General features: G+C 51.3%; 1 protein-coding gene across 6 annotated transcripts in view; it reads left to right on the top strand.

Moving 5' to 3' along the window:
- The first annotated feature begins 379 nt into the window (after positions 1–379).
- The window catches only part of RAB27A (RAB27A, member RAS oncogene family), a 95,355-nt gene continuing 84,628 nt past the window's right edge, over positions 380–11,106 (top strand). Inside the window, exon 1 of one of the 6 annotated variants that reach the window (XM_008268980.5) lies at positions 380–634. The gene's annotated coding sequence lies outside the window, so the exon portion shown is untranslated. Of the gene's footprint in view, positions 635–1,221; positions 1,411–11,106 lie in introns of those variants that run through there. The other 5 variants (XM_089310365.1, XM_089310368.1, XM_002717714.6 and 2 more) reach the window with 5 other exon arrangements.

Genomic DNA, 11,106 nt, shown 5'->3' with positions numbered 1-11,106 from the left:
CATCCGGTCTCTGAGTTTGCGCGTCGCACAATACATCGGAGCAGCCCACTGCGCTGTATTGCCCGCTGTGAGTGGCTGCACGCTGCAGGGTGATGGGATCCTACCGCAGGGGCCCGGGACAGCTGGAATTCGCCGTGGAGAGGGGCGCACAGTGCAGACGGCAGGAGCGGCTGGACTAGGGCTTGCAGACCTCAGGCTCGGCGCGTGTTCCATACGCACTGCACTGTGCTTTGCAGCCCGCGGAGGCAGCCCCCTAGGCCTCTGCTCGGACCTCCCGGCCACCACGGGGTGAGCGAGGCTGCCTCTGAACCTGCCCCAGGTCGCAAGCGCGGCGAGCGGGCGCCGCGCACAGGCAGCCGCCGGGTGGCAGCAAAGACTCGCCCACTGCTCCTGACAGGTGGTGCCCGACGCGCTGGGATCATTCTCGTTTCTTTCTCTTTCCTTCTCTTTCGTAGCTTCCTGCTTTATTTCGTTCCTTCTCTCCTTTTCTTTCTCCGTTCTGTTCCCTCCTTGGCCTTCCTTCTTTTTTTTCCTTCCCTTTTCTTCGAATTCCTCTTACACGCTTGGAAATGTACAGCTCTTTCAGGATCCTGTGAGCAGAGACTCCGCTGGCCACTTCCTCCCAGGATCATAGGTAGTATTTTATTATTTTTACTGGCAGGAGTTTTACGTGGGTCTCCCGGCCCCCGCTTATTTCCAAGCATCTCAGACTTGGGGGCAAGGAGCCGGACGGGCGGGATGGACGGGGCCGAGCCCGGCCAGGGGCCGCCGCCAGCAGGAGCCCCCGGGCCACAGGAACCGGGCTGGGCAGACCTGCAGCCGCTCCGCACCTCTCGTGGCCCTCCCCGAGACCCTGCTGTGATGTCCTGGACAACGGTTCTAGGCTTTTCAGCGAGGCGATGCGGCGAGGGTCACCACCCCCATACCTCGCCGCGCTCCGGTCACAGTCACTCCTGCGTCTCAAAACGAAAACAACCCCTTGTGGTTTCGCGCCGTTCAGCACGGGGCAGCGGACGCCCGTGTGGGCACCGAGGAAGCGCGCGGGGGGAACTTCGGTGCACCCAGGAGGACCCTCGGGCAGGTGCAGCCAGCCAGGGAGTGGCGCGCGCTGCGGCCCCGGGCCCCCAGCCGTCCCCCTCTCCGCTCCGAGGAGGTGACAGCAGGAGGCGGGAGGTGGGGGAGAGGCGCGAGGTCCCGCCTCCACCTCGCTCTCCTTTACGGGAAGTGATGTGGGGCCAGACGGAAAATACCCGCCAAGCACCAAAAAAAAAAAAAAAAAAAAAAGAGAGAGAGAGAGAGAGAGAGAGGCCAGCACCAGCGGGTGGACACGGCGCGCAGGGCCGCAGGGCCGCGGGGGACCTGGACAGCTGAACCGAGCCAGGTGAGGGCAGCGGCTGTGGGAGGTGGCAGGTGAGCTGCGGCGCGGCCGCGGAGCGCGTTCCGTCCGTCCCGAGGGGTCTGCCTGGGGCTGGGCTGCGGACAGCGGCGCCTCGCCTCTGGGCTTTGCGGCTCCCGGGCCCTAGCTCGGCACTGACCCAGGATGACAGCCGCCCGGGGCGGGCGGCCCGTGGGAACCAGGTGCTCCTCAGGTGCTGTCTTGCGCCCGGCCATCTAGGTGCGGGGGTGCCTATGGGGGGCGGAGGCAACTTCCCTGGCGGGAGAGGAGAAAGGGCGGGGACCTGGCACAGGACCTCCGAGTCCTCTGCGCCTTCCTGCAGTCTTCGGTTCAATCACTTGGCACCTTGGCACCCTTGTTGAGAGCCCGGGCTGCGGGACAGCCACAAGGGGAGGTGTTCTCTCCTTTTCCTGCGGGCCTGGCAACCAGGCTGTGCCGTGGAGCTGATGTGATGACAGGTTGGGCACACTACTGCCAGAGCCTTGTCGCTGTCCCCGTAGGTCACCGATGAGCGAAGTCAGGCCTGAAGTTAGGGAAATCTGGGGAGACTGTGGCTTTGCCTCTCCAGGCTTTGGCTGGCCCCCTGGGTCTTCTGCCCCAGGGCCTCTTCCTCACTGTGGTGGGCTAACAGCTGTTGTGCCTTCCAGGTGCGTTCTCTCTTTATGCCTGGCGGTTCCCTCCGATTTCTTTTTTGGCAGAGGAGATGGAGAAATTACGTTGTGCCATGTACATTTTGTGTTAATTATTGGAATATTCTACATTGGAACGTATGAGATGGGTTGCAGTCAGAATACAGGCACACTAACAATGTCATAGAAAACGACTTTCAAGGCCGGCGCCGTGGCTCACTAGGCTAATCTTCCACATGCGGCGCCGGCACCCCGGGTTCTAGCCCCGGTCGGGGCACCGGATTCTGTCCCGGTTGCCCCTCTTCCAGGCCAGCTCTCTGCTGTGGCCAGGGAGTGCAGTGGAGGATGGCCCAGGTGCTTGGGCCCTGCACCCCATGGGAGACCAGGATAAGCACCGGGCTCCTGCCATCGGATCAGCGCGGTGCGCCGGCCGCAGCACGCCGGCCGTGGCGGCCATTGGAGGGTGAACCAACGGCAAAGGAAGACCTTTATCTCTGTCTCTCTTTTTCTCACTGTCCACTCTGCCCACTCTGCCTGTCAAAAAAAAAAAAAAAATAGAAAACGACTTTCAGATTATGTGCACACATACAGGGTGTATATGCACCATGCATGAAATGTGTGTTTAGACTTGGGTCCCATCCCCAAGATACCTCATGATGTATTCGCAGATATTCCAAAGTCTGAAACAATCCAGAATCCAACACGCTTTCGTTCTCAGGCTTTGTGGAAAAGGATGCTGAAGCGGTGGAAAGTTTTGAAGTCAATCCCTGTGAGACCCCCAGCGTTGTCCAGCTTTGTCCAGCTTTGCATTTCTTTTTTCAGGATTCTTTGGACTCCTTTGAATTAATTCGAGTCAGTGTCTCTGTTTCTGCCGCTATGGTTTTGGGATACATGTAGGGTTTGGAGGTGGCTGACGTCTCCAGCCATCAGACTCTTGGTGTTCCTCTCCCAAAGCAGTGATCCCTTCACCTTCCCTGGCTCCTTGAAGGGCAGCGTCACTCTCCAGACGCTCAGCCTGCCTCATCCTTGATGCCCCTTTCCTCCATATCGAATTTCTCCCCAGCACCACTATTTCTACCGTGAGGTACATCTAGGATAACAACAGTAGTCAGCACTGCCGCTGCTTCCCCCAAGTTCCTATCAGCTGTTCCCCGGGTTACTTTGTTTCTGCCTTCACTTCTCCTATTTGCAACACAGAAGCCATGGTCTGCCATCTCTGCTCAAAACTCTTCAATTTTTTTAAAAAGATTTATTTTGTTTATTTGAAAGGCAGAATTACAGAAAGAGAGGGAGAGACAGACACATCTTCCATCAGCTTGTTCACTCCCCACATGGCCGCTGGGCCAGGCTGAAGCCAGGAGCCTGAAACTCCGTTTGGGGTGGGGGTGGGGGGTAGAGTAGGGTGGGAGGTATCACTATGTCCCTAAATCTGTATATATGAAATACCTGAAATTCGTAGACCTTAGATAAAATAACAGTAATTAAAAAATCCTCCGTTTGGGTCTCCCATGTGGGTGGCAGTGGCCCAAGTACTTTGGGCCATCTTCTGCTGATTTCCTAGGCTCATTAGCAGGGAGCTGGATCGCAAGTGGAGCATCCGAGACTCCAACTGGTACCCATGTGGAGTGCTGGCATTGCAGGTGGTACCTTAACCCTCTGCGTCACAACAGCAGTCCCTCTGCAATTTTTTTTTTAATCTCAGAAGGAAAACAAAGTCTTCATTGTGGGCACAGTGCCCTCCCATAGTCATCTTCCCCTTTGCTTACTGTGCCCCAGCCATACCCCAGGGCATTTGCACTTGCTGTTTCCTCTGCTTGGAATACTGTGCCTTCAACTGTCACTCATGTCATTCAGGTCAAAAGTCATCTATTAGATAGGCTTCTTTGACCACCTCCTATAAAATAGTATCTCTAACCCCTCACATCACTGTCTGCCTCCTTCTCTTGCCTTTTTGTTCTTTAGGGTTTTTATAGTACTGTCTTCAGTACTATAAAAATTTGCTTCCCACTCATAGAGTCTATGCTTTATGAGTTCTTCACAGCACATGGAATGGTTTCTGACACTTAGAAAGAACTAAAAAAAAAAAAAAAAGAGTGGCAAGGGATGGAAGACTGAGCAGTAGGGACTGCTTTGTATTTCTCACCATTGCTTCCCACTTTTCTCTAAGAGAAGCCATGTCCAGAGACAGACCAAGATGTCCTTCATCTCTTCTCTCCGCCATGTCTCCTCTTTGGTGGCGCTTTTTCCATGCTTCCAATGGTGGCAGCAGGTCTCCTTTGCTTGTAACCTGGGCAGGCCGGGCAGGGCCATTCAGTGTCTGCTTCCAGTGTTTTGGCCTCTTGTGTTGATTTAGGGAAAGAGCCAAGTGTCTTGGAAATTCAAGAAAATGGAAATTTGTTTCGCCATAACTGCTCCATCTTTGCCTGGCTTCCTGGAGAAATCGCCATCTCTGAGACTCATTTTGACATTGAACTCCTGTAGACTGCCAGCTGTTTCTGTGCTTGTCTGCCTCATTGCCACGCCAAGACTGTCATGTCCTAGAGGCAGAACATGACTTCAGCTTATTTTTAAGTCTTTTTCCTTGTACAGATTTATTTATTTGAAAGTCAGAATTACAGAGGGAGAGAGGGAAGGAGGGAGAAAGAGAGAGAGAGAGAGAGAGAGAGAACACTTCCATCCACTGGTTCACTCCCCAAGTGGCTCCAATGGCTAGGGCTGGGCCAGGCTGAAGCCAGGAGCCCAGAGCTTCATTTGGGTCTCCCACGTGGATGCAGGGGCACAAGCACTTGGGCCACCTTCTACTTTCCTGGGTGCATTAGCAAGGCACTGGATTGGAAGTGGAGCAGCTGGGACTGGAATCAGTGCTTTATGGGATGCTGGCGCCACAGGTGGCAGTTTAACCTGCTATGCCAAAGTAAGTGTTCACCAGACTTCTGCTGAACATACAGTTAAATTATTGGATCAACCTGCATTTATTATCACTGGAAACAGCTGGTCCATACTTTTAATTTCCTTCAGCCAATAGCTGCCAGTGTCTTGTTATATATCCCACCTTATTCTGCTCCTCCTCAAAGAACAGTATTGGCTACAGTTGAGTGGGGTTCCCTGCTGAATGAAGAATTGTGAGAATTCCCAGTGATGATTGAATTAATTTGGCCTAGGGTGTATGGTAATAACTTTTTGATATGACTTTTATTTTTAAAATATTTTATTTATTTATTTATTTGAAAGGCAGAGTTACAGAGAGGCAGAGGCAGAGAGAGAGAGAGAGAGAGAGGTCTTCCATCTGGTGGTTCACCCCCCAAATGGCCACAATGGCTGGAGCTGGACTAATCTGAACCCAGGAGCCAGGGGCTTCTTCTGGGTCTCCCACGTGGGTGCAGGGGCCCAAGGAGTTGGGTCATCTTCCACTGCTTTCCCAGGCCACAGCAGAGAGCTGGATGGGAAGTGGAGCATCTGGGACTCAAACCGGCGCCCATATGGGATACTGGCACTGCAGGGGGAGGCTTTACCAGCTATGCCACAGTGCGGACCCCTTTATGTGAATTTTAAATTGAATCGACCTTCTATTGTTGTTTAAACTTATCTTGGAATGTGTCCTCTCTATATTCTCACTGTGAAATAGGAAAGATTTGTTTTCATGTACAGATGGGATGTATTTTTTTCTAATAAATTGTTAAGAGATTTGATATCTCCTAGAAACAAAACAGGGCTTGCAGGTTCAATGTCTGAGCCAGTAAGAAGCAAAATGATCCCTCCACTGCTAAAAAACAAGATGGGCTCTGCAAGAGAGGACTTTCCCCTGCTGTAGGCTTCACGTGCTCATCCCGCCTCATGCAGGTCTCGCTTGGGCCACGTTTCTTCCTCTGCTTCTTGGTCAGGAAGTTTGAGTTGATGATCTGGTTTCCGTTCAGCTGATTAGCTTGGGAGCAGACATGAGCGCCGAGTTGGAGGCAGAGATAAAGGGTTTGTAACTAGCTTTCGGTCTGCAGGGTGAAGTGTGTGGAGGGGGGAGCCTGCCTGGCTGTTGGGTGGTGCAGTTCTCCGAAGGCGAGGCCACATTCTTTGTCTTGTATGACCGAGGTCTTCTTCCTCCCGTATTTTGTTTAGCGATGCCTCCCTTGAGAGGAGTGTGTACACGTTCACTTCTGTATCTGTTATTCTTGAGAAACTCTTCCATTTGTGCCGTAGCCAGTCACTTAAAAATAAGTTTGCATTTCTGATAAATCATAAATCTATCCCATGCAATGTCTGGTATGTACTTTTACTCAAAGGGTTTATTATTATGATTATGATTATTATTTATCCGAACTGCAAACTTAGCTAGGCGTCTTGTGTTGCATCTGGCAGCTCTCGGCAGAGGTCATGTGTATGCACAGGAAATGCACTGATCAAGATAATATCCAAAATGACTGAGCTGTGGCTCACTGTGGTGACTGTGCTTGTATCCATCTTAATAAAGTAGAGGACTTGCACACTCAGAGAGTGTGCAAAGGACTAGAAGGAAGTCATGGAATATTTGATTTTACTCTAGACTTTTGTAGTTAAGGAAATTCACATCCAGAGAGTCTCTTAGTCCGTGTCACATACAGTTAGTGACAGAGCGAGAGCTGGGACTCCGGGACCTGGGGTTGGTCTCCTGCCTGTGTGTTATTGTGGACTGTCGCTTCTGTTGTCACTCGCTCACGATCACCCCATTATCACACTGCCCTTCGAGTCACCACATCAACACATGACAGCCAAAGTCATTCTTAGGTGATATTCTTGACTTTTCCCCAAGAGCTATCTGAGAACCACCATGTGGCTACATTCCCTGTTGCGATGCCAGGAAACGTGCTGTTTGATGTATTTTTATTCCTTTTCAGGCCTTAATCTTTTTGGCTCCTTCGAGTGTTTATTAGAAAGTGCTCTGATTAAGGTGGACTTAGGGAGAGTCATTCCACAATGACCAAGTGTTCTTTCATTGAACGCCTGCTAGTTCGGGTGACCTTCTTGTACAAAGCTGCTCACCCCTTCGTGTCTGGTAGAATAAGTGGAGAGGATGCACAGATGGCCCCAGTGCAAGGAGGCAGGCTTATAAGACTTCCCCTGTTAGAGACATATCCTTCTGAAGCACCCTTTCATTTCTTTTAAAAATTATTTGAACCCAGGTAACAAAGTAGCCTTGAAAATGAACCTCCTTCTAACTGCCACTAGAATGTCATCTTTTAGAGCCACTAATCTTGTTTTCTCATAACCTTGTTGATTAATTCATCTGAAGCCTTGCCAGCTGCCAGGCCAGGGCGTAATAAAATTGGTTGCCAAGAGACGGGAAAGTCTGTTCTGTCTTATTCGCTGTGGTTCAGCCTGCCGCGTGGGTGGCTGGTCGGGTCCTATCCAGGGATGGTTGGATGCTAATCTCTGTGTTTGTATCTTGACAAGCAAAGACAAGGTCTCCATCAGCCCGTTACACGAGGTAACGGAGAACCCTTCGTCTTGGCCGCCACCCCCACCGTGGAGGTGGCGGGGTGGTGAGGATGAGACATACTGAAATCAGTGGTGACTTACATGTTCCCTTGAGATACTGCAGACTTTTAAAACACAACCTGTAGCTGTGGTTAGGATTTCTTTGTTTCTGGCTGTGTGTGATTAATTTTCATAACAAACCTCACGGCTGCAGGGGAGTGACCTGGGGAAACAGTGAGGAGATCTTCCACCATTGAGAGATGAGGTGCCTCCCTAGAGTCAGATACCCGAGACTTCGTGTGGCCAAACCCGCTACTGGCTCTTCTCAGCTCGGCTTCTCCAGTTATGGACGAGGCCAGTCCTCTGCCACCCATCTGCTGTAGGCACAGAGCCATCAAATGGTCTGGATTTTCGTGTCTTTCCCCCAGTTATCTGCGTGATGTCACACCCCAGGTTCTCAGCTGGTGGTGTTTCTGCCCCTTGTCCCCTAAGGGGCATTTAACAATGTCCAGAGACACTTTTAGCCTATTAAAAAAAAACTTTAAAAGATATAATATAGAGACATACAGAGAGTTCCCACTCACTGGCTCACTCCCCAGATGCCTGCAAGGACCAGACCTGGACGAGGCTGAAGCCAGGAGCCAGAAACTCAGTTCATGTCCCCAGTCACGTGAGACATCACCAGCTACCTCTCAGGGTCGACATTAGCAGGAGCTGAAGTTAGTAGAAGCTGGGACTCAGCACCCAGGTACTCTAATATGGGATGTGGGGGTCCCAACTGTTGTGTTCGCCACCATAGTAGAAGCCTGCCCCTGGGGACAGTTTTGATTGTCACAAGTGGCCTTTAGTGGGCAGAGGCCAGGGATGCTGCGGAGTTTCACAGTGCACACGACGGTCTCTCAGGGAGGGGTTGCCCTGCTCAAGGCTGAGAAACCCTGATTAGATAAATCACTTGGCCCTCCTGCTCGCGTTTTCCGGAATGACACATTCTCTCTGTCACAGAAGCCTGGCTCCACCATGCTTCTCTTTCTTGCCTCTCCTTCAGCCCATATTCTAAGTTGCTGTATGCAGAATGTGGTTTCAGGCCTTTGTATTTTTTTTAAAGATTTATTTATTTATTTATTTTTTGAGAGTTACAGAGAGGCAAAGGCAGAGAAAAAGAGAGGTCTTCCATCTGCTGGTTCACTCCCCAAATGGCCACAATGGCCACAGCTGTGCCCATCCCAAGCCAGGAGCCAGGAGCTTCTTCTAGGTCTCCCATGTGGGTGCAGGGGCCCAAGCACTTGGGACCATTTTCCACTACTTTCCCAGGCCATTAGCAAGCAGCTAGATCAGAAAAGGAGCAGCTGAGACTCGAACCGGCACCCATATGGGATGCTGGTGCCACAGGTGGAGGCTTAACCTACTAAGCAGCAGCTCCAGCCCCCTCCATATTTTTTTTTTTCAGTAATTTCCACAAGGGATTCTGAGGGGTGGTGTGGGCTGAGAAGCACTGCCCCCGGGGTCATGCAAAGTGAGGGCCTTGTGGGTGTCCATGTGGCCGCAGGCTAGAGTGGACACTGTGGGTACCGAAAGGGCGGGCGTGCGGGGAGCTGGTCTGTGTGAATCCACGTGGGCAGAAGCCTGCCAAGAAGGCCTCAGGGCCTGGTGACTGCAGGGCCCTCCATGGACCTGAGCTCTCTGTGTGGGGAGCTCTCCTTGCTGGCCAGAACCATCGGTTACCCAATTTCCCGCTGACCCCACTCCCCTGCACCCGAGGTGCCCGGGAAACAGCAAGACTGGGTGGTTTCTTCATTCACACCCACTTCCTGCTCCCCAGAGCAGCCCTCGGAGATTGAAACTCGGTGACAAAGCCTCACCCTGAGTCAGCAGCCAATTTGACACCCAGATAAAGAAGCCCCATCTGCTACACGCACACAGAGTTGTGTAATCTAAGAGCTCATGCGTGCTTTGGAAACCATGGAGCCCAGACTCCCCTTCCGTTCAGGTTCAGTGCTGTGCCCCGGGCCACATGGCTAACTGATGGCAGAGAGGATTCCAGAAGACATGTCCGTCCGCTGGTTCCCTACTTTGGCTTTTCAAATGCCCCAGGCTAGTATTTCTTTGAAAAAAAAAATTTTTTTTTTTGTTTTTAGTTTTTAACTTATTTTGAGAGGCAGTGACAGACAGACACGGAGAGTACCTCGGCCTGCTGGTTCACTCCCCAAATCTAGGCTGAAGCCAGGAATTGGGAACACTCTATGCAGGCCTGCCATGTGGGTATCAGGGCCCCAGAATTTGAGCCGTCACCTGCGGCCTCCAGGGTGCACGTTAGCAGGAAGCTGGATCAGGAGCAGAGCCAGGACTTTCCCCTGTATCTCTCTGATACGGGGTGTGAGCATGCCAAGTGGCATCCTAATCGCTGTGTCAGTCTCCTGGGATTTCTTGATTTGTAACCCGTTGTATCATGGCCCATCCAAAACTTGGTTGCTTTGCTGTTCAAAGGAAATGCCTTCTAGGTGGCACTGTCCTACCACCAAGGTCTCCTCCTGGATCCCTTCTGAAACATCACAGGAAATGAACAGAGGATTTCATGATTCTGTTAGCAGTGGTAAAGGCGGTCAGTTAAAGGCCACCATCCCTTCTTGTTTGTGCTGCTGGTTCCGTTCTTACCCGCCTCCCTCCCCAAACCCCCCGGCCCCAACCCTAGCCCTTTCTCCACCAAAGTCAATAATCTTCCAAAAAAGCAATCCAGTCCCATCTTTCTGCCTTCCAGCGCAGTGCGGGTAAGCCCAAACCTGAGGTTTGTGGGGGCGTCTATGATCCAGCACTGCTGGCCTCTCTGAACCCAGCTCATCCCCGAGCCTCTGTCCTCCCGCCTCGTCTCCTCCCTTTCTGTTCCTGGAAGTGCGGAACTCACTCCTACCCCAGGAACTTTGCACTCACCCTGAACTCCTCAGTGCTGTTTCTCCACACACTTTTCTGGAGGGCCCTTGGCATCACTCACTTCTAGTTTTGAGCTTCCCCTCCAGGGGGAACCCTTCCCGCTGTCTGCTGAGTGGTCTCCAGCCATTCTCTATCCATTGTCATGGTACTGGTGTTTTTTTTTTTTTTGTTTTTTTGTTTTTTTTTTTTTTTTTTTTTTTTTTAGCACTTACTGCTACTTGAACTTGTTCTGTCTTTAAATTCACTTGTTTATTGTCTGTCTCTTCCTGCTAAAATGTTCTCTTTATAAGGACAGGGACTTTGTTTTGTGAACTATTATATGCTGAGTTCCTGGAATAGTGCCCGCCCCATGGTAAAAGCTGAGTTAATAATGAATGAGTGAATAAATAATCAGCAGATGTTGGAGAAGAGTGCTTTGCAGATTCAGTCCTATGTGATCCATGTTTTCTCCTATGCATTGCACTTTATTTTCTTTCTTAAACCTAGAATGCAAGTTTACTGGTATATGAGAAATGACTTTTTAAAGTAGAATGGATTGTTTTGTTTGAGGATGAGGATGCTTGCTTCCTATAGGATAAAAACCTCCACCGGAAGCAAATATAAAAGGGGAAGGCATAGACTCAGGGCACAGGGACAGTAAATCAAAGGGATCCAAGAGCTTCGGGGCCGGAAGAAGCCTGAACGACTGTTGGGGTCTCGCTTCCTTAAAGC

Source organism: Oryctolagus cuniculus, chromosome 12 (genome assembly GCF_051225735.1).
Source record: "Oryctolagus cuniculus isolate XC-2025 breed Fujian yellow rabbit chromosome 12, ASM5122573v1, whole genome shotgun sequence".
Classification (NCBI taxonomy): Eukaryota; Metazoa; Chordata; class Mammalia; order Lagomorpha; family Leporidae; genus Oryctolagus; species Oryctolagus cuniculus.
The sequence above is the reverse complement of the archived record's forward strand: the minus strand, read 5'-3'. Positions and strand labels throughout refer to the sequence as shown.